The sequence below is a fragment of the Phyllobates terribilis genome, unplaced genomic scaffold (assembly GCF_046119375.1).
Source record: "Phyllobates terribilis strain yellow unplaced genomic scaffold, ASM4611937v1 Scaffold_11__3_contigs__length_659146591, whole genome shotgun sequence".
Taxonomy (NCBI): Eukaryota; Metazoa; Chordata; class Amphibia; order Anura; family Dendrobatidae; genus Phyllobates; species Phyllobates terribilis.
The window spans coordinates 508,765,199-508,788,552 of record NW_027362771.1 but is presented as its reverse complement, the minus strand read 5'-3'; positions in this window follow the sequence as shown (position 1 = coordinate 508,788,552).

Here is a 23,354-nt window from a genome sequence, read left to right as displayed (position 1 = left end):
AGGTGTTTTTGCGTATGTATATAGCAGAGTTGTCAGTGTATATATAGCAGAGCTGAGTGAGTGTGTATATATTTATAGATAAACAAAGATATATATATACAGTATTAGAGCTAAGAGTAAGTGTATAGTGGAGCTGTGTGTGTTTTGATGTAGCAGGACTGTGTGTGTATATAGCAGATGTAAGTGTGTGTGTTGATGTAGCAGAGCTGTGAGTATGTGTGTACATTGTGGGGTGCATCATACTGTGTGGTAGGGTTTGCAGGGGACATCATACTAGGCAATATCCGTGGCCTGTGGGGTGAAAGAGGTATAATACTGTGCGGGAATACTAATGGCTTCACTATGAGCAATACTCCTGTGTGGGTGCATATAAAGGACTGGTCAACGGTAAGGTACCGGAAAGCTGGGAGGAATTCTTTTGGCGTGATGTAACACACATCCTTTCTTTGTATATTTTGGGTGATTGGAGGGAGGTCACCTGTATAGTTAGGAAAACTGATGTCTATTTAGTGCTCAGCCAATTAGGAGTTAGTTTGTATTTTATGAATGGATGTAATCGCTTTACATTTTCTTGTACACCAATAGTAAATAATATGAATGTTGGACAAATTTCTTATGTGAATGCAGTGGTAATTTTTCACCCCTTCTAACTGTCAAAAGTGTTCATGGTCCCAATGCAACTCATCTTTTTCACCAGAAGCAGAGCGCCTTTCTAGAAGTTAAACTTTATAGCCTGTATATATATTTCTGTACAATTTTGAATGTTATATATTTTATATATCCTAGTTATGTTCTTTCCATATTTTCCTTGTTAAATTCTCTCAGTAATCTATTCTTCCCTTCTTTTTCCATGTTTTTCTTTCCTTTCCATATTTACCTTTGTTTTTCCCTTGTCCTTCCTTTTCCCTTTTCCCTTTATATTTTTTCCCCCTTCTCTTCCTTACCAATGTTTTCCTTTTCATTTCCCTTTTTTCCCCTTGATTTTCCTCTTCCTTCTGACTTTCCATTATATTTTTCCTATTCAGGTTAGTAGGGAAGACTTTGTATATTATTATATTGTTGTAATATTGTTGTTTTTACTCTTCCAATTGTATACAGTATTAATGTATATATTGAATCTTTTATATTTTTATTTCTCATTTCATATTGTCTTCCTCCTGTTATTTTCCCCAGTTTATGTAGAAATTCCCATTAATAAAAATAATTTAAACAAAAAAAAAAAAAGTTCATGGTCATTAGAAATCGCCTCTTACATGATCATAATACTCATGGATAATGCCGTATAACTGTTGTATAGCTATACCATACAGTGCTAAGTATAAGTGCCATACAGTATAGTGCCAAAATAATAGTGCCAAAAGTTGGCCAGATACCCTTTCCACGCAGTTGTCCAAATGTCATAAACTGATGTAATGAGCATATACTTAAAAAATTATGTATTTTACACTGTTTAACTAGCCATGCCACATAATACCAAAGCACCACCATACAGTCCTCAAATAATACCAATATGTCGACACCAACTAACAGCTTCACATAGTTGTCTTATATCAGTGATATTATACATGCATTTTATTTTTTTTTGCCCTTGCCCCACACCACAATTATGATGCTTTAGATTCAGTGACATTTTACGGTGGATTATGTTTTTTTTTCTATAATAGGATGACACTGATTCACTTTTAGAAATAAGAAGTATGGATCTGAATACTAAAAAATACTGAAACTGTAGTAATCAACCCAGAGATACAAGTCTTGCAGCTTGTCATGCCTTCTTTATTAGGGGAAACTAAACTAGTAATATATAGCCTGTCATTATAAATGACAGATCACATACATCAGAACTCACCCATGGGGGACGGATGTAAGTTGTGGCAGATTCTCATTGGCCAGGACATGGATTAGTGTTACAACTGTTAGCTCTATCAATCCTCCAGCCGATTCTGCATCACAGCTAATAGTAGTATCCAATCTGAACTTCTTTTAAGACTGATCCATATATGTGAATATAAATTAATTCCCCTGGGGTCTTACACAGCATTCTACTTGAATATTTAATGCAACAAAGCAGTGACCATGTTGAGCAGATCTATATGGATTTTCCATATTATTTGGAACATTTGAAGTTGTGTAGAATAAACTGTTGACTAATGTATTTATTATTATTGCTACTAGCACTAATTAATATTATTGTACAGTGATATATCTATGAATTATAAATAGGGATGGGCGGACCCGTGGATGTTCTGATCCGTCGGGTTCGGGCAAAATTTATAAAAAAGTTTGGTTTGGGTACCAGAACGGTACCTGAACTTCATCCAGAACCCACACCCCATTCAAATGAAAGGGGAGCCTGAACATCCGGCGGTTCCATGCTGTCCGTTGTGTGACAACTTGGGAAACACCGTCTCTGACCAGCGGTAAGCTTACTGAAGTCACCGCCGGTCACAGATGCTGAGTATCGCGGACCGCTGCGGGTTCCCACGCTGTCACACAGAGGACAGTGTATGAGCCAGCGGCTGTGACTGGCGGTGAAAAGGTTACCGCCGGTCAGGAATCGGCTCATGACTACTCCTGTCATAAGCATCGCCTGTTCTGGCTGATAGCAGTGAAAGCAGGCGACGCTTATGAGAGTATTCACCAGCTGGCACCTGTGCATAATATGTCAGTGCAGAAATATGTCAGTGAGATATATACAGTTGAAACCAGAAGTTTACATACACTATATAAAAAGACACACATGTATGTTTTTCTCAATATCTGACATGAAATCAGAATAAACCTTTCCCGTTTTAGGTCAATTTGGATTACCATAATTTTTAATATTTGCCAAATGCCAGAATAATGAGAGCGAGAGACTGTTTTAAGGCATTTTTATTACTTACTGCAAAGTCACAAATTTACATACACTAAGATTACTATGCCTTTAAACAATTCTGAACTGCCCATATGATGATGTCATGTGTTTGGAAGCTTCTGATTTTTTCTGTTTTTTTTGGGCAACATCTGAATTAATTACAAACACACCTGTGGAAGTATTTTAATGCACACCTGAAACACACTGCTTCTTTGTGTAGCATCATGAGAAAATCTAAAGAAATCAGCCAAGATATGAGGAAAAGAATGGTGGACTTGCACAAGTCTGGCTCATCCTTAGGTACAATTTCAAGATACCTGAAGATGCCTCGCTCATCTGTACAAACAATTCTGTGCAAGTGCAAACAAGATGAGTATGTCCAGCCATCATACCGCGCAGGAAGGAGAGGGGTTCTGTGTCTCAGAGATGAACATGCTTTGGTCCGACATGTGCATATCAACCCAAGGACAAAAGAAAAAGACCTTGTGAAGATGATGGCAGAAGCTGGTAAGATTGTGTCAATAACCACAGTGAAACGAGTACTGTATCAACATGGGCTGAAGAAGACATTACTCCAAAAGAAACATAAGCCAGATTAATGTTTGCAAATGCACACAGGAACAAAGACCTTCATTTTTGGAGACATGTCCTGTGGTCAGATGAAACTAAAATTTTACTTTTTGGGCATAATGATTATTGTTACATTTGGAGGAAAAAGGGAGAAGCTTGGAAGCCTAAGAAAACCATCTCAAAAAATAGAAATAAATGAGAAATCTTAGTGCATAAATTGGCCAATTGAGCTTTGACTAAGCTTTGGCTGAACACTCCGCCTCTATGCCACAGGTGGTTTTAATTGCAGTAGGATCTTACTTTCCCACACATAAGCAGACGGATGTCCCTTAGAGAGGTATTCATATTGGTAGGGTCCTGGTATTTTGAGAAAGGCCTTAACGTGGCTACCAGGTACACATGGACTAACCAATTTATGCGCTAAGATTTCTCATTTATTTCTATTTTCTAGAGCAGTAATGCTATTCAAATTTCATATATTTCATGTTCGCATACTTAGCGTTGCAGTGTCCAGCTTTGTTTGTTAGTACAACCCTGGATCAGTTACATCAGTTTTGTCAGGAGGAATGGGCCCAAAGTCCAACCAACTATTGTGAGAAGCTCATGGAAGAATATCCCAAATGTTTGACCCAAGTCATTCAGTTTAAGGGCAATGGCACCAAATACTAATGAAACTTCTCTCTCTCTCATTATTTTGGCATTTGGCAAATATTAAAAATTATTTTAATCCTAATTGACCTAAAACGGGAAAGATTTATTCTGATTTCAAGTCAGATATTGAGAAAAACATGCATATGTGTCTTTTTATATAGTGTATGTAAACTTCTGGTTTCAACTGTAATTAGTGCAGTGCGTGTGTAGCTTACTGTACATGTATTTAGCTAATAAATAAAAAAATAAAATAAAATAAATATTTTAACCCTTCATGACCTATGACGTATAGGTACTTCATAGGTCGTGTCCCTGCATTTCCCCATGTGTTTTTAGGCACATGACAGCTGATCTTATCAGCTGGCATGTGCTCCTAACAGCCGCAGGTGGAATCACTATCCACCTGTGGCTGTTAACATGTTAAATGCACCTGTCAATCTCTGCAAGCCGGATGCGCGTCACTAGCTCCTCCCCCATCTGCGCCCCTGTCACATTAACGCGGGACGCCGATGGGTTGGTATGACTGCAGGAGACTCCTGTGTTTGTCATTGCTAATCTGCTATGAGCTCCTCCCGGTGGGCTGAAGCCCTGCTATGTGTTGCACAAGCGATCAGATGATCACAGCTTCAAGTCTCCTAAGGAGACTATTGAAGCAAGTGAAAAGCAGAAAAACAGTTTTTAAAAACTTCATTATTTCCGTTTTTCTTTTTTAATAAATTTGCAAAAATTTCTACATTGCTGTTTTTTTCAGTCAAGATGGGGTGCAGAGTGTGCTTTAATGAGAAAAAAATGAACTTTTTAGAATTTACCAACTGGCTGCAATGAAACAAAGATTGAAAAAATTTAAAGGGGTCTGAATACTTTCCATACCCACTGTATCTCTTCGTTAACCCTTGGATCACCTGTATCTTGGATCACCTGTATCTCGGGTTGTGTTGTTATATTTAGTCTGAAATGGTATGCATCGATTTTGATTTTTGGACATGTGCTAATTATATGGTTAGTACCTAGTAGCACCAACTTTTTTAAGTATCACAGCTTGTAAACGCTTTTTGTTGCCAGCCGAGAGTATTTCAATTCTTGTTTGAGGGACTTTCATCCTTTCTTTCTTGGAAAATTCTTCCAGTTCTGTGAGATTCCTGGGTCGTTTTGCATGCACTGCTATTTTGAGTCCTAGCCACAGATTTTCAATGATGTTCAGATCAGGGAACTGTCAGAGTCATTGTAAAACCTTCAGCTTGCGCCTTTTGAGGAAGTCTGTTGTGGATTTTGACGTGTGTTTAGGAAGGAGACATATTGCATAATGAATAGCGTACTAGTGTACATATATCGATGTCCCTCACATCATACATGGCCACCATCTGCCGTAGTTACCTCAGTAGGAAGACAAAACCTGCATCAGCATGTGTTTAACCCATGGATTTTGACGTGTGTTTAGGATCATTATCCATTTGTAGAAGCCATCCTCTTTTCAACTTCAGCTTTTAACAGGTGGTTTTATGTTTGCATAAAGAATTTGTTGAAATTTGATTGAATCCATTCTTCCCTCTACCCATGAAATGTTCCCAGTGCCATTGGCTGCAACACTACCCCAACTTTTTGAGTTGACAGGCAAATGCGCTTATCAGTTATAATTCCACCGGCGGCACTAAAATCCCGCTCTGATAAAATGCAAGCAGCAGGGCAGGCTAGGACCTCCAAGGCGTAGAGAGCCAGTTCATTCCATGTGTCCTGCTTGTATACCCAATAATTATAAGGCACAGAGGAATCACGGAGGACGTTGGTACGGTTGTCAAGGTACTCCCTCAGCATCGTCCCAAACTTTGCACTCCTTGTGAGAGAACCCCGCGCCTCAGGGCCTGTGCAATGGGAGGGGCGGAGAAAACTCTCCCAGAACTTTGACAGTGTTCCCCTGCCTCTGCTGGATTGGAGTTGTGTCTCTCTCGCCTGTACTCCTTGGTTGTCCAACAAATTGTGACCTCTGCCGCCAGCGTTTTCAGATGGCAATTTTTTTAATAGTTCCGCAACAAGGGCCTTCTGGTACAGCCCCATTTTTGTAGACCTGTCCGCCTCAGGAATAAGAGATATAAAGTTCTCTCTGTAGCGTGGGTCTAGAAGAGTCACCAACCAGTAATGACTGTCATCCAAAATTTTGAGAACACGAGGGTCATGGGAAAGGCAGCATAACATAAACTCAGCCATGCGTGCCAGACTGTTAACAGGCAAGACTTCCGTGTGACGGATAAACCACAGTTTTAAATAGCTGGCCTGTAGGTAACTATTTTTAACAGCGACCTTGTGTCAATAAGTTCGCTGACACACTGAAACAAAATTTTAATGGAGGCCAGAAATGGCAGAATTTAGAGTGAACTTATATGTGATCCGTGTGACGGACAAACCACAGTTTTAAATAGCTAATGTAAGGCAGCGCTACTTATTATCCTAGGGGATACTCGCTTTGCTGCGTCAATCACTGCACACTAGCAACTACTTTGCCGTGTTTCACAATCCACAGTTTATTACACTTCATAAACCGTATTTCACATACATAATGTCCACGAGCCCAAGTGGCAGACCGGCCCACTTGGCTCTAATTACAGCCTCCCGCAAGGTAATAAAACAATGTCCATAAAAATGTCCATAACATAAAGAGTATTACCTTTATCAGCTTTCAGCTGCTTTTAGTCCGCCACCACTGTGACTCTAAGGCTTGACCACACGTGGTCTCCAGCCCTCCACCCCTTAAGGCTTACTGGCGTATTTCACATACCCAGGCTTCACCCTCCAGGACGCTTGTGTGGCACTCCGAGGCTTACTGGCATCCCACATACACACACAGGGATCCAGGCTTCACCTCCACCGAAGTCCACCAGGCCTCACACGAGCGGTGTTTCCCCACACACACACAGGGAACAGCCTCGTTCCAGCCGACACTCCCTTTAAGGCTTACTGGCATACTACCCATATCCAAGCTTCACCTTTCAGGACGCTTGTGTGGCACTCCGAGGCTTACTGGCATCCCACACACACACACAGGGATCCAGGCTTCACCTCCACCGGAGTCCACCAGGCCTCACCAGGCCTCACAGGAGCGGTGTTCCCCACACACACAGGGAACAGCCTCGTGCCTGACACACGGTGCCCACACAGGAGCTCCCAACACATAGGAACTCCTACACACCGGAACACACAGGGTTTTTATATCTTGCAGCACACATGCACACATCCACAGATAGGACCTTAACTGATGTCAGAGTCATGTGTCCACACCCTCTGTGTGCATAAGGACCTGTGTGATGTCACAGTCATGTGACCAGTCAATTAAAGGGGAAGGTACATGGTCATTCAAACACACTGAACCATTAAAGGGATGTCTGCTACATCACATATTCCCCCCCTCTGTTCAAACTTGTGGGGTTGAACACATAATATATAAAACAGTCTATATCCCACAGTTCACACTGAGACCATGCACTTGACCCTTGCATTGTCCAGCCCCTGGAACATTAAACATTGACATTAGCCCACTCCTTAGGGATCTACCATCTGTCAATGTCATCGACTCCGTCAAGTCACATTTCCGGGTCGTAAACTTGTCAGACTTCCGCCGCTCCCAGCGGCTCCCCCGCTCCCAGCGGTCAGTCGTAACCTTGTCAGGTCTCCCCCGCTCCCAGCGGTCAGTCGAAATCCTACCAGGTCTCCCCCGCTCCCAGCGGTCAATACAACAGTGTGACTCCACATGGTTCCGTCCTCTATTGGGTCGATTGTATGGGCCACTCAACCCTGAGTCACTGGAGGTCTCACTACCTCCAAACCCACTCCCAGGACAACTTGAAAGGTCCCTAACCTCAGCTGCTCTGATATTTAGGGAGCCCTTTCTCTGTCTGGTCTCACACTTTCCAGACGGCTGCCATCCTCTGCTGCTCAGATGATGCTGTCTATTCACTCGCAGTCTAGCGAGATTCAACTTTCCCACCTCTCGCAGGTAGGTCACTCGGTACTCCACCAGCATGCTCATATCTGCAAGACTTTCTTCCGTTCCTACAGCGTAGAACGACACCATGCCGTCTTCATCCGGCATCCAGTCCCGACGATCACGTGGACTGCTTACTTTTACCACACCAGACTTCTTCACCATCATCTGCATGGCTCGGCCATTTCTCCCAATGAGCTCTCTCACCAGAACATGAGGCACCCGGATGACCTCTTCTCGCAGATTGTGAGCCTTTCTCATCAGCTCCAGTTGTCTAGCGGCTTGCTCCGTCTTCAACCGGAGAAATCGCTTCGTGCGAACACATCGCCAATGTATGTCACTCAGGATCGCCACCCTCTTCACTGTGACTTCAGTCGTGGACAGGACCACCAGCTGTCTAGCCTCTGAGGTCAAGTACACCTTATAGGCTCCCACGGCCTTCTTAAACTCCTCATGCACGAACTCACGGGTGCATTCTTCCCTCAAGTCCTCGGGTACATCTACGAGGCACTTGTACCGAGACATTTCGGTCTCACCAGTGGTTTCCAGACGATCAACCAGCTCAGGTTTCAGGGACAACTGACTTCCAGGTTCTTCACCCTGGATGCGTCCCCTGAGCTGACTCACAGCTACAACTTCACAACTTTTCGTCTTGACCACCTCCACTTCACCTTTATCTTCCAACACCATACTCTTAGCTCTCCTCAGGTCCACCTTCTCATGGTCTAAGGGAGTAAGTGCAACTTGTTTGCCTTTTCCCTTCTCCAAGGAGACCTCGTTCACCACGTGACACTTTGCTAGGCGACCTCTGAGCTCTAAAACTTCTCCTTCTAGCTCAGTTACTCGCCTCTCAGCAGTCCATCTCTGAAGCTCTTCCTGCTTCAACTGCTCTTCCAGCAGCAGAGCTCTCTCAGACCTCTCTGTCTCCAATGCGCCCACTCGGCTCTCAATAGCCAGTCTCTCACGCTTCTCTTGCGTCCACTGGGCTTGTAGCAACTCCTTGAGCTGCTTGATCTCGGCTCCGACATCCACCGAATCCTCCGAGCCCACATCACTCGAGGAGGTATCTGCTTCATACCTCCCATCACCAGCGGTCAACTCCTGGCCCTGGTCTGTGGCTTTTCCAATGGACTCCTCCATCTTCTCTCGCTCAGCTTCCATCTTGCTGACTGTTTCCTTAAGGTACGTCTCCGCCTTCTGGAGAGTATCACAGGACATCTGTAGCTCCTTCACCTGAGCTTCCAGATCTAGGGTCTTTCCCCGGAGATCATCATTCTCCTCACGGATATCTTGCAGAGTGGTCTCAACCACTTGGCGCACTTGCTCTGCACCCGCCTCATCCTCCTCTAGTTTTTCCTTCACCTTGAGGAGAGCCTCATAATCTCTCTTACTCTTTTGCAGTTCCTCACTGAACTTTCCATACCTCTTTTCTGCCTCATGATCATGAGCAGACACTTCAACTTTTATTGCCTCTTTCAGGGTTATTTGGGTATTTTTCTTGTTCTTGGTTTCTCTCTGTTTAATGGCCTTGTGTGAACATACATTTACATTTTGCATGCACATCAACTTACGTTTCAGTTCAGACCTTCAGGTTTTTTCTTTGCAGTCAGTATGCTTTAGTGCATATAAAAGGGTGTGGCCGCCCTTTGTCTGGGCTGAGACGCTCATTTTGCCTCGGCTTTATGCTTACACTAGGGATCAGTCTCTCTGCCCTTGTCCATATGTATGTCACTTGACAAATGGTAAGGTTTTTAATATTAGAGTTAGGACTGTCCCATAAGAGTTGCCGTGAAGTGGCGGGATGGCTTTCACATTATTTTGATCAAAATTATGTTAACTAAATACCCTTTATTATTTATTATTTTTGCACTGTGCTATTTATACATCTACTTTCAGTTATTTGGGTATTTTTCTTGTTCTTGGTTTCTCTCTGTTTAATGGCCTTGTGTGAACATGCATTTACATTTTGCATGCACATCAACTTACGTTTCAGTTCAGACCTTCAGGTTTTTTCAAGTTTTAAATAGCTGGCCTGTTGGTAACTATTTTTAACAGCAAACTGGTGTCAATAACTTCACTGACACACTGAAACAAAATTTTAATGGAAGCCAGAAATGGCAGAATTTAGAGCGAACTTATATGTGATCCATGTGACGGACAAACCACAGTTTTAAATAGCTGGCCTGTAGGTAACTAATTTTAACAGCGACCTCGTGTCAATAAGTTTGCTGACACACTGAAACAAAATTTTAATGGAGGCCAGAAATGGCAGAATTTAGAGAGAACTTATATGTGATGCATGTGACGGACAAACCACAGTTTTAAATAGCTGGCCTGTAGGTAACTATTTTTAACAGTGACCTCGTGTCAATAAGTTCGCTGACATACTGAAACAAAATTTTAATGGAGGCCAGAAGTGGCAGAATATAGAGTGAACTTATATGTGATCCGTGTGACGGACAAACCACAGTTTTAAATAGCTGGCCTGTAGGTAACTATTTTTAACTGCCACCTCGTGTCAATAAGTTTGCTGACACGCTGTAACAAAATTTCAATGGAGGCCAGAAATGCAGAATTTTCTGCGCAATTATATGTGATCCATGTGACGGACAAACCACAGTTTTAAATAGCTGGATTTTTAGCGCTGTAATATGGAAAGGACCTGGCTGTATTCTGCAATGCCAACAAGCAAATGGCGCAGAAAAACGGTGTTCTCTTTATTGCTTTTAAGCAAATAATCAGGATTAAGATCCAAAAAAAAATTATTCCTGGCCCCTGATACCTGGCGCTATTTCTGCAAATATAATATATGTAAAAGCACCAGCAGACAGAACTGGAATGGACCCTCTTGCTATATGCACTGCAGTCTGCTATATACCCTGCCTTCCTGCCTAGCACTGATATCTCTGCAGCTGTCCTCAGAAGGACTGTTAGTTGAGATGGATATGTGTAGAGAATCTTGTGGAATACCTACACTAACTAATAAACAACCAAATCTCTCCCTAGCTCAGCAGCACCTCTCCATACACTGCCTGATTGCGGAGTAGACTGACGAGCACGGTGGCGCCAGGTCTGATATAGACCTGATGACGCTGTGCGGCCAGCCAATCACTGTAATGCCACAACCAAGATGGCTGCGGCATTACAGTGTGTGGCAGAAAATCCCTGCATGTTGATTGGTGCTCTAAAGAGGGGAGACAAGCATCCGCCTGAGCATCTCGGAAGTACTCGGCGAGCTCCGAGCATCTCGAGTACTGAGATGCTCGGGCGAGTACCGAATACTTGGAATACTTGCGAGTATGCTCGCTCATCACTATTCAGTAGCTAAACCAGTCACATAGAAGGGGACTGGCTTAACTAAAATGAGCAGTCAGCCTGTCCCCTTCTAGCACAGAACCGATGATGTGTTGACCTACCTAACGTTCTACTCTGTCAAACAAAGCCAAAAGTGGAGCTTCCAAGACCACACTGATATCTGAAAATGCGAAACCTTTGATATAAGTATATTAGAAAGTTCTGAATACTTTTTTTTATTGGAAACACCTCTACATTTCATTTTTTTTACTAGACAACCCCTTTAAGTCAAATTCTGTGCTTTCTTGGATAATGGCCAAATGGAGTCAGCACAGGGGTTCAATGTTTAGCACAATCCCCCTGCAATATTAAGGTTCGGAGTATGTATCCAACCAGACACAAACTCTTCATAGAGTTTCTATGTTCTCCTTGTGATTGAGTGGCTTTCCTCCCAGTCTCTCAAAAACATACTGATGGGTTAACTGGCTTCCTAAAAACTTGCCCCTAGTATATGTGAGTTTAAGAAGAATTAGATGGAGACCATTGGGCGTACAGACAGGTATGAGTGATGACAATCTCTGTATAACGCTAAGAAGCGTAATGGTGCCATATAAAAATCAATAAATAAGTCAACAATAAAGAACAATGGCAGCTGGCAATGAAAAGTTACTCTTAGGACTTTTTACATTTCGGTGGAAAGCACAACCTCATAAAATAGCTATAAATTAAAGCGAGAAATGTCTTAAATAATGTAAAATGAATGTAATGTTACAATAGTGCAAGTCTGTACAAGAACAAATGGTTAAAAGTCAGTGTAACTAGCAGAGGTACTGTTCCATGGGAATCATAATCTATTTTACTTGCTTCAGGCAGATTATAGATACACTAGATGGTGGCCCGATTCTAACGCATCGGGTATTCTAGAATATGTATGCGGCCGACCGGGCGCAATCAGCAGAACGTTGTTTAAATGTGGCGCCAAAATCGATGATTGGTCGCGGCCGGCAACCGCAACTAATCAGCAAAACGGTGTTTAAATTTGGCGGCAATATCGGTGATTGGTCACGGGTGGCGGCCGCGACCAATCAGCGAACTGTGTTAGTGAGGACCGGAGAGCTTGTTTAAATTTGGCGGCAATCTCGCTGATTGGTCTCGGCCGGCCGGCGGCCGGGACCAATGAGCAGAGCGGGGTTTAAATTTGGCGCCAAAATCGCTGATTGGTAGCGATCGCCGGCGGCCGCAACCAATCAGCAGAGCGTTGTTTAAGTTTGGCGCCAGTCTCGCTGATTGGTCGCGGCTGGCAGCCGTGACCAATCAACACAGCGGTGTTTACATTTGGCGCCAATCTCGCTGATTGGTCGCGGTCGGCCGGCGGCCACGAACAATCAGCAGAGTGGCGTTTAAATGTGCCGCCCATCTCGCTGATTGGTCGCGGCCGGCCACCGTGACCAATGAGCAGAGCGGCATTTAAATTTGCCGCCCATCTCGCTGATTGGTCGTCGTGGTCGGCCGCGACCAATCAGCAGAGCGGCGTTTAAATTTGCCGCCCATCTCGCTGATTGGTCGCGGTAGCCAGCCGCGACCAATCAGCAGAGCGGCCTTTAAATTTGCCGCCCATCTCGCTGATTGGTCGCGGCCGGCTACTGCGACCAATCAATCAGCAGAGCGGCATTTAAATTTGCCGCCCATCTCGCTGATTGGTTGCGGCCGGCCACCGTGACCAATCAGTACAGCGGCGTTTAAATTTGCCGCACATCTCGCTGATTGGTCGCGGTCGGCCAGCCACCGCGACCAATCAGCAGAGCGGCGTTTAAATTTGCCGCCCATCTCGCTGATTGGTCGCGGTGGCCGGCCGCTACCAATCAGCAGAGCGGCGTTTAAATTTGCCGCCCATCTCACTGATTGGTCGCGGCCGGCCACCGCGACCAATCAGCAGAGCGGCATTTAAATTTGCCGGCCATCTCGCTGATTGGTCGCGGTGGCCGGCCGCGACCAATCAGAAGAGCGGCGTTTAAATTTGCCGCCCATCTCGCTGATTGGTCGCGGTGGCCGGCCGCGATTAATCAGCAGAGCGTTGTTTAAATTTGCCGCCCATCTCGCTGATTGGTTGCAGTAGCCGGCCGCGACCAATCAGCAGAGCGGCGTTTAAATTTGCCGCCCATCTCGCTGATTGGTCGCGGTAGCCGGCCGCGACCAATCAGCAGAGCGGCGTTTAAATTTGCCGCCCATCTCGCTGATTGGTCGCGGTCGGCCACCGCGACCAATCAGCAGAGCGGCGTTTAAATTTGCCGCCCATCTCGCTGATTGGTCGTGGTCGGCCGGCCACCGCGACCAATCAGCAGAGCGGTGTTTAAATTTGCCGCCCATCTCGCTGATTGGTCGCGGCCGGCCACCGCGACCAATCAGCAGAGCGGCGTTTAAATTTGTCGGCCATCTCGCTGATTGGTCGCGGTGGCCGGCCGCGACCAATCAGAAGAGCGGCGTTTAAATTTGCCGCCCATCTCGCTGATTGGTCGCGGTGGCCGGCCGCTACCAATCAGCAGAGCGGCGTTTAAATTTGCCGCCCATCTCGCTGATTGGTCGCGGCCGGCCACCGCGACCAATCAGCACAGCGGCGTTTAAATTTGCAGCCCATCTCGCTGATTGGTCGCGGTGGCCGGCCGCGATTAATCAGCAGAGCGTTTTTTAAATTTGCCACCCATCTCGCTGATTGGTCGCGGTAGCCGGCCGCGACCAATCAGCAGAGCGGCGTTTAAATTTGCCGCCCATCTCACTGATTGGTTTGCGCTCGGCCACCGCGACCAATGAGCAGAGCGGCGTTTAAATTTGCCGCCGATATCGCTGATTGGTCGCGGTGGCCGGCCGCGACCAATCAGCAGAGCGGCGTTTAAATTTGCCGCCCATCTCGCTGATTGGTCGCGGTGGCCGGCCGCGACCAATCAGCAGAGCAGCGTTTAAATTTGCCACCCATCTCGCTGATTGGTCGCAGTAGCCGGCCGCGACCAATCAGCAGAGCGGCGTTTAAATTTGCCGCCCATCTCGCTGATTGGTCACGGCCGGCCACCGCGACCAATCAGTAGAGCGGCGTTTAAATTTGCCGCCGATATCGCTGATTGGTCGCGGTCGGCCACCGCGACCAATCAGCAGAGCGGCGTTTAAATTTGCCGCCCATCTCGCTGATTGGTCGTGGTCGGCTGGCCACCGCAACCAATCAGCAGAGCGGCGTTTAAATTTGCCGCCCATCTCGCTGATTGGTCGCGGTGGCCGGCCGCTACCAATCAGCAGAGCGGCGTTTAAATTTGCCGCCCATCTCGCTGAATGGTCGCGGCCGGCCACCGCGACCAATCAGCAGAGCGGCGTTTAAATTTGTCGGCCATCTCGCTGATTGGTCGCAGTGGCCGGCCACGACCAATCAGAAGAGCGGCGTTTAAATTTGCCGCCCATCTCGCTGACTGGTCGCGGCCGGCCACCGCGACCAATCAGCACAGCGGCGTTTAAATTTGCAGCCCATCTCGCTGATTGGTCGCGGTGGCCGGCCGCGATTAATCAGCAGAGCGTTGTTTAAATTTGCCGCCCATCTCGCTGATTGGTCGCGGTGGCCGGCTGCGACCAATCAGCAGAGCGGCGTTTAAATTTGCCGCCCATCTCGCTGATTGGTCGCGGTAGCCGGCCGCGACCAATCAGCACAGCAGTGTTTAAATTTTGCGCCAATCTCGCTGATTGGTCACGGTCGGCCACCGCGACCAATGAGCAGAGCGGCGTTTAAATTTGCCGCCGATATCGCTGATTGGTCGCGGTGGCCGGCCGCGACCAATCAGTAGAGCGGCGTTTAAATTTGCCGCCCATCTCGCTGATTGGTCGTGGTCGGCCGGCCACCGCGACCAATCAGCAGAGCGGCGTTTAAATTTGCCGCCCATCTCGCTGATTGGTCGCGGTGGCCGCTACCAATCAGCAGAGCGGCGTTTAAATTTGCCGCCCATCTCGCTGAATGGTCGCGGCTGGCCACCGCGACCAATCAGCAGAGCGGCGTTTAAATTTGCCGCCCATCTCGCTGAATGGTCGCGGCTGGCCACCGCGACCAATCAGAAGAGCGGCGTTTAAATTTGCCGCCCATCTCGCTGATTGGTCGCGGCCGGCCACCGCGACCAATCAGGACAGCGACGTTTAAATTTGCCGCCCATCTCGCTGATTGGTCGTGGCCGGCCACCGCGACCAATCAGCACAGCTGCGTTTAAATTTGCAGCCCATCTCGCTGATTGGTCGCGGTGGCCGGCCGCGATTATTCAGCAGAGCGTTGTTTAAATTTGCCGCCCATCTCGCTGATTGGTCGCGGTGGCCGGCTGCGACCAATCAGCAGAGCGGCGTTTAAATTTGCCGCCCATCTCGCTGATTGGTCGCGGTAGCCGGCCGCGACCAATCAGCAGAGCGGCGTTTAAATTTGCCGCCCATCTCGCTGATTGGTCGCGGCCGGCCACCGCGACCAATCAGGACAGCGACGTTTAAATTTGCCGCCCATCTCGCTGATTGGTCGCGGTGGCCGGCCACCGTGACCAATCAGCGTCGTATTAGTGTGGGCCCGGGAGCGGCGCTGCTTGTGCGGCTCCGTATTAGCGAGGACCGGGGAGCGGCGCTGCCTGTGCGGCTCCTTCTGCTGCGAGAAGCCGGGAGATGAGCGGCTGCTCGCAGCAGAAGCATCCCGACCGGCGGCGCCGCTCCCCGGTCCTCCATTCACACTTGCTGTTCGGGAGATCAGCGGGCCAAGCCGCTGATCTTCCGACGTTAGCCGCATGGAGGTCAGTGGCGCCGGTCGGGGTAGTTGTGCTGCTAGCGCCGCTCATCTCCCCGCTGCATCGCCGCTGACCTCCGTCCCGCAGATGAGCCGCTAACGGCCGCCATCTTTTTTCAGAAATCCCGCGGCGCTGATTGGCCGCTGCCGGACCAATGAGCGACGCGGGATTTCAAGGACAGACAGACAGACAGACAGACAGACAGACGGGATAAGACAATTATATAGTAGATTTCATGGGGAACCTTTCAGCATCTAAATGTGTAAGAAGATGGTTATCTTACAGAAATGTAATTTATTCTGACCCTTAAGTGGCAAGTGCTTTTACAGAATGAAGTATTAATTTGCACAGATAGTGTTCCCAGATAATATCTAACATCATACAAAAATGAAGTTGTAGGTTTTTTGAAAAACACAAATTCAGTAATATACATATACTTCACCGATGAATTCCAGTTCAACATCTGTTTGCCCCCTAATAGTCTCTATTAATGGGCTGTGATGTACATGGAAAACACAGCTGGAAAGGGAGCTAAGTGCACTTCACCTCTGGGAAGTTCAATGCATACTAATAAGGTGAACATGTGCAGGTTTGGGATATATTGTACAAGGTCGCATGCTATGATGGGTAAAATAGCTCAAGGCATCTTTGCAGGGTCAAGTTCTATAAGAGGAAGTCACTTGAAAGCTTGTTAGCTTGAAGTGCAATTTTATCTATAGATGAAGCAAAGGGTTTTGTGTTGGATGATGAATTGCTGTAGCTTTGAATTGCTGTATGTGATTCTGCTCCATACTAGGAATTCTGCACTGCTGCTCAAAGAATGAAATGAATAGCCGGAGAAGTAATGTTAGGAGGGAGGAAATCTAAAGCATTTGTCAAAAACAAGAACTATTTAGTTCTCTGTTCTGTCCTATATGTGAGTCCGATATAAACCTTTGGCTAAAGTGTAGGAGTGAAGGGTTGTCTTATCATCAGTTGCTTAACAAGAGTTCATTGGGTACCGATGCAAAATTTGGACAAAGATTAGAGGAAAGGAAAATAAGCAGCACATCTGTCCAACGATGAATAAAAATTATCTCATGCTTTATTGAATATTCATTAAAAACATGGAGTCCAAAGAGTATATAAAAAACTGACGCTTTTCCGGCGTCCAAGCGCCCTTAGTCATAGGATATAGTGAAGTATATCGAGTAAGCTATTTAAAGCAATTTTAACCAATCACAAAGAAGGTAAAACACCATTAAGAAAATGAAACACAGGTGTCAACCACAAGTCACATGGGTCCACTCTACAAATGAAAAACGTGCTATATGCAGCAATAGTACAGCCTATATGAATCTATCTGAAAGAATGTTTAGTTGTTTTTTACATATACGACTGTAGTAGTATCAAACTAACAATGCTATACTACATGGCACAAAAATGTCCTGTCATAAATAGACTAGAAAATTTCAATGTTAATACTAAATTCTATGCATATCATACATGTTGCACAAACTGACAGTAAGGCTATGTGCCTACGATGCAGAAAAGCTGCTGATTTTTTCCGCTTCTCCCTGGCAGGAAAAACGCATGCGGATTTTACATGAATTTTTCCCGCCAGGTAGAAGCGTTTGTCAAGTGTTTTTGCATGCATTTCCGCATGCGGGTTATCAAGCGCTTTTCCAAACGATTTTAGCTTCACTTGGAAAAGTGCTTGACAACTTGGTCACACTATATAAATCCATGCAACCGGCATATATAGTGTGACCAAGTAAATAGTTAAAAAAAAGAATAAGAATGGTAAAAAATAAAAAATAAAGATTATACTCACCTTCTGATGGCCCCCGGTCTTTTCTCCTCTGCGTCCGGTCTCTACATCCCGCGGTGGTGTGAAATGACCTTTCATGACGTCATTTAGTCATGTGACAGGTCACGCAACAGCCGACGTCAGTGGCAGGTCACATGACTAAATGACGTCATGGAAGGTCCTTTTAGACCATCTCGAGCCGCCCAACACACCGGACGCATCGCTATGGAGACCGGGGGCCAACAGAAGGTAAGTATAATTTTTATTTTTTTATTCTAAATTCTTTTTTTAACAGGTACCATGGTACCCGAGTCTGGAGGAGAGTCTCCTCTTCTCAAGGCCCGGGTACGATCCGCACATTGAATCGCTTAATATCCGCATGTGCACATGTAGTGATGCAGATATTAAGCGATTCAATGCAAAGCAATGGCGGCAATTACGCTGCGTTTTTTAAGCGTTTTCTCTGCGGAAATTCCGTGGCAAAAACGCTTGAAAAACGCATAGTGGGCACGCAGCCTAAAACAATTCACTTACAAAGAGTAATAATTGTTAACAAAAAAGTTTACATAGTTTAATTAAATAATTTGTTCACAAAAGGACCTTATATATTCACTACAAGCAGACACGATGTCAGAGGCGAACTTTTCAGAAGATAGCAAAGTGAAAAGTTCGCCTCTTATTTTCCTTTCCTCTAATTTTTGGCTGAACTTCACCAGCAGGACCGGCACCCGACAAGCAGTCTTCAACCTCAGTATTAGAAGGCATAGCGTGGTGAGCTCATAATTTCCCCTCTCTCTTATCAGTAAAATTTGGACCTTGGCCCCCACCTACATATTGGTCTGATGTATTAGCCCTTGAATCTTATAAAGACATATATGTTGCCCCCTCCCACATTGTAATTCTGTCCCACATCCTGTACTAATGTTACCCATCCTGGATCCCTTCTTGGTATAATGTCCTCCTTCCTGAGCCCCTTTTGGTAATAATGTTCTCTCTCTGTGTGTCACGAGTGTGCCAGAAGTGACAGACAGTCGCCCTGCAGTTTGTTGCAGGAGAGCTCTATGTTTGGCATTACAGACATCTTCTTAGAGGCTGTCTCTAGGACCCAGCGGCCCCCTTCCTCTGGCTAATTAACACGCTGCCTGGATGTATAAATATCTGCTGTGTTTCAGAGGGAGGTGCCAGCGATATTCATTACTTTTGGTGAAGGCTTTAGCAAGATCAGTACTTTATCCTCTATGGAGCTTGAGGACGTGTGCGCATTTGTCTGGAGTTTGTCTAAAGCTAAGCAATTTCCCCCTGTTTGTCCACCCCTGTTGTCTATAGTGTTTAGTGGAGATCGACTAGTGTTCATCTCCTTCCTTCCCTAGCCTTAGCCATACACCAGGGAAAGAGAGGGCGAAGCACACGTGCGGTGATTGGTGAAGAGCCAATACAGGGACGTTAGGGGAGACAGGGTGACGCTATATTAACCTAGGAGGTCTCCACTTCCCTCCTTTCCCTAGAGTCTGGGCTCCCTCTCCCTCTTCCCTTTGTGTTGCACTAAGTCTTTCCCATACCTTTGTGTGACACTGTGCTCCTTCCAGTAATAATATCTTCCATCCTAGGCCCTTGCAGTAAAAATGTCCAACATCCCGTGTCCCTTCCAGTAAGAATGTTCCCCATACTGAGCCCCTTCCAGTAATAATATCCAAAATCATGGTATAATTTCCTCCATCCTGGCCCCCTTCCTGCTATAATGCCCTTAAAAAAATGTCCTGAATTTCTTAAAAAAAATTCTCAAAAATATGATTCTTCTCACCTTTCCCTACTCCCACAACGCAATGCGTCCTCTTCAATAGCTCGCACAAACATGTTGGGGGGACTTGTGCTATGAGTACAGTTTGTCCTATTCTGCCGTTTTAATGAAGGCACCTGGGTGCCGCTAAGTGTGTGTAGAAATACAAATACCACTATAAAATACTAAAGGCAGATTAGGGACAAAGTTTTTTATATACCCCAAGGCGTTTTTAATCAAATATGAAATAAAAGCTAAGTTTTATTGCTTGTTAGAGAGGGGTCTCTTTTATGTATGTGATATGGTGTTCGATAGGAACTGTTAATGTGTGATTGGTAAGGACGGGGTGCAGAAGTGGAGTTTTTCCAAGTGTGGGCAGTGGGATTGTGGAAGGTTCGAGGGGTGGAGCCTGGGCAGAGTCTCAAGGGGCCTGAAAATTTTGCCAGTATGGGGCCCTGAAATTCCTGGTAGCAGCCTTGCAGCTAATACCAACATACAATGGCCAAATAAAATCTCCTTAAAATAATCGAATCACAATGTTGAACAATATGTACTGTAAATGGTGCTGCTATACAATTAATATCATGATTCTAGACCAGAGAAATCACAGTCAGGATACAGAATCATCAAACATGACTTGACACTATGTCAAAAGTGTCGAATTTTTTCTGATTTTTTTGCTGCTTCCAATAGGTGGCGCTATAGAGTTCAAGTCCTCTTTTTCTCTGAAGAGACAATTTGCATATCAATTTGTTCTGTTATTTTACACCCGTTGGTCCCTAGCATTCTGTTTTTTCTTTTTTTTTTTAATCTGCCATACATTTCCAAAAATAAGGGCTGTTTAAATGCTTACAGGATTCTCTTCAGTGTGTCTTTAGGCTTCTCTGCATTATTACCATTATTATTATTGCCCACTTGTAAAGACCATAAAATGGGCACTAAATAAAAAGGCCTAGCTCTCAGGAACAGTATGGCTGATTCTAAAAAAGACAAAAAAAAAGATTATTCAGGGAAGCACCATAAATATAATAACAGCAAAACTGGCAACTTTTGACTTGGCCCTCTTTAACTACTTCATAGATTCGTTTACCAACTTCTTTGAGAAGTTGGAGTTTCTCCGATTTTTTGGAGGGATTCCGTTATAATAAAGTTGGGCTTGTAGAGTTTTTATTTCCTTTTAGACAAGTATTTTGGTTTATATTTTAAAGGGGTTGTCCAGGATTGAGGCTCAAGTCTGCAGTCACTCTATGTGACTTCAGAGTTATGAATCCTCATAGCTCACAGTGTGCACGCTGTGAGGATTGGCCGGCGCTGGGAACAATTTGCATATGTAGTACAGTGCAATAAAGGAGGATTCTTGCAGGATGTGTCAGAGATGAGGAAAGGTTACCAACTGCTGGCCAGAAGAAATAAAGCGGAACCAAGTTATGCCAGAAGAGTTGGAGAGGGAAGAGATTCAGATGCTGCACCTGATCAGGTGACCTTCAGGAAGGATTTCCTGGATATAAAAGTTCAGCACGCCAAGACCCAGGGAGATTTGGTGCCAGGCTGCAGAGTGGAGCAGACGTGTTCCAGAGGGACTGCAGATATAAGCGCGGCAGGCCCCAGCCAGAGGCCTGCGCTGCATCAGAGTCAGACGCCACATGAGAAGTTCTGGACTCCTCACAGAAGCACCCTAAGCCCTGCACGTGTGGCCCAGAGTCAGGACCTGCGCCCCACACAGAGTAAGTTCCTGGGACCCGATGCCGCCTGTCAAGAACCGAGGTCTGGATCCCCACAACCCAAGCGTGAGAGACTACTGTCGACGGTCAAGCCGAAAAGAGCTGACAGAGGACTGTAACAGGAGAGACGTGCCAGCAGTAGCGAAGGAATCTCGCAAGTGAACAGGGCCGTCACTTCCAATTTCCACTCACGGTACCGGGGAGAGTTGGGATTAGGATTTCAGGTTGGGAGGGGCCATTTGATGCATGGGAGGCTAAACGGGAGCTGATAGACTTTTTTGGGAAAAGACTTGTGGCCTAGCGGGTATAACCGGTGACCCCCGCTAGGGCCACACAAAGAGAACTCCCATGGTGACTGGGTGCATCACATTTATGCAGAGAACTTTACCCTTATTTCTTATTGTTATTCCAAGTTGTTGGTTATTATCCCTGTTACTAATCCCCTTGCATAATAGTGGTTTTAGCAATCCCTGACGGTTCCCGCCTCTCTGGGCACCTGCATTACACAACCATGAGGTCACGTGCCGACTAAACATGCGTGGCCTTGCCGAATACAAGTTAATTGAGTGAGGCTGAACACGTCTAGCATGTGGCCGGAAGTATGTAAATTTCATACTTGTAGTCACATGACTGCCCGCACTCGGCGCCAGCACCAGAGAATCCTAACAGGATATACTGTGAGGATTCAGAAGTCTGCAGTCACATACACTGAGAATGACTGCAAACTGGAGCCCCAAGCCTGGACAAACATTTTTAGGTTTCATGGCTCAACTCCGGGGCTCGATCACAGCTGTGTGGTTGGTTTCTCTCTCAGTTGGACCACATTAAGTCATGTGGTAAGGCTATTGACTTATAGGGTATTTTCATTTAGTAAGTGAGATGACAGAGTCTGCCTTCTTCCTGGAACAGAGCTGATTTTCAAACCTCGTTCCTTAGGAACACTGCTTGCCCTCTAAGCCACCCTGTGCCACCGCTACGTGGGTCTCCAAGTTGCTCACAATGAAAACAATGAAGTTGCCACAATAATTCCTGTATGTACAGATTGGCTTAGTGGTTAACAGTTAATACTTTATAGTAATATAATGGCAGTGTATGGTTATTAATATATTGTTTGGAATGATGAATGGCTAATTCTGGTGATCTAGGACATACAAGCATATACCGTACTTTTCTGACTACATAACGCACTTCACCCCCCCCAATTTGGGAGAAAAATTGGGGTGCGTCTTATAGTCCAAATGTATCTTACCGGGGTGGTGGCAGTCGAGCGGGGTCACAGGAGGCTCAATGATGAGTCGAGATCTAAATCTGCACATGCGCTGCCTCCATCGGCCATTTTCCTGAAGGCCACAGCCAGGAAATCAATGTACAGAGCGGGGACTCCACTCCTACCTCAGTGCCGACATTTTCTTGAAGACCAGAGCCCACAGCCTCGCACGACCAGGATACCTCCTCTTCCCAGCTTGGGACCCGCAGAATCGCCCCACTCCTGCCGCCGCCGGCTTCCAGCGGCAGTGACACTGCCTCCTGTGACCCCGCTCTGCTGCTGCCACCCACCCTGGTAAGCCTGTGGTAAGCTAAATTCGTACTATAAGATGGGCCCCCATTTTTTTTCCTATTTTCCTCCGTCTTATAGTCCGAAAAATGCGGTTATTCTATTTTATTCTAAATATTTTTTACTAACAGTTGAAGCTTTGCATTTTTGGTTTGCTGCACTTTACCAGCCATACATTGCATAACACAATTACACAGCTCCTATTGAACTCAATAAATTTACATGCAGAGGCTGCAGAAAAAAAGTTGAAGAGAGTAAAAGTGGAGCTGCATTACTTGGGAACGGAAACTGCACAGTGTGTGGAGCTGTGCTGTCCTGGCTCCGTACATTGCTTACATCCTGCTGCCAATGGAGCTGATAGCAGCTGATCGTTGGGGGTG